The sequence below is a fragment of the Alosa sapidissima genome, chromosome 22, assembly GCF_018492685.1.
Source record: "Alosa sapidissima isolate fAloSap1 chromosome 22, fAloSap1.pri, whole genome shotgun sequence".
In the NCBI taxonomy this organism is placed as follows: Eukaryota; Metazoa; Chordata; class Actinopteri; order Clupeiformes; family Clupeidae; genus Alosa; species Alosa sapidissima.
This window is the reverse complement of record NC_055978.1, coordinates 30,594,068-30,594,795: the sequence shown is the minus strand read 5'-3', so window position 1 is coordinate 30,594,795 and position 728 is coordinate 30,594,068. Positions and strand designations below refer to the sequence as shown.

General features: G+C 44.4%; 1 long non-coding RNA gene across 1 annotated transcript in view; it reads left to right on the top strand.

Annotated features, from left to right (window-relative positions):
- The first annotated feature begins 323 nt into the window (after positions 1-323).
- The window catches only part of LOC121697046, an 11,028-nt gene continuing 10,623 nt past the window's right edge, over positions 324-728 (top strand). The window contains exon 1 of the long non-coding RNA XR_006026378.1: positions 324-479. This is a non-coding gene — a long non-coding RNA (uncharacterized LOC121697046). The remainder of the gene's footprint in view (positions 480-728) is intronic.

The window sequence follows — 728 nt, the reverse complement described above, 5'->3', positions numbered from 1 at the left end:
AGGAGTTCTTTAAGAGTGCACAGGTATGAAGGGTTCTTTAAGAGTGTCAGGATCCTGTCAGGACTGATGACTTTGTGCCACCCTGGTGGACATTTTGTGTATTGTCCTGTGTTTGCTTTTGCCTGTTCCCCATGTGCTCTGTTTACCTGTCTGCTGTCATGTGACTGTCTCCACCCCTTTTCCCTTATATGGTCTGCACTTCCTGTCTCGTCAGTTTCCCTCTGTTCCCTCTGTTTCTGCTCACACCTGTTCCCCGTTATTGTCTTGCTGCTCTCAGTCGTCTGTCTCTCTGTTCATTAGTGTGTGTGTGTGTGTGTTTCAGTCCAGTCCTCTGTCTCTCTGTTCATTAGTCTGTGTGTGTGTGTGTTTCAGTCCAGTCCTCTGTCTCTCTGTTCATTAGTCTGTGTATTTCTGCCCCCGTTTCTCTGTGCTTTGTCGGATCGTCTCTCTGTTTTGTCTGGTCGAAGTCCTGTACGTAAGTAAGTTTGTAAATGTCAAGTTTGTAGTTTAAAAATAAAGTGTATTTGTCTGAAATACATACGAAAAAAGGAAGAGTCTTGCGCGTGGGTCCTATCCTGAGAATTGTGACAAAGAGTGCGCATGTATGAAGAGTTCTTTAAGGGTATCCAGATATGAAGGGTTCTTTAAGAGTGCGCATGTATGATGGGTCACACTATCAATGTACACATGCATCATACACACACACTATCATACACACACACACACAC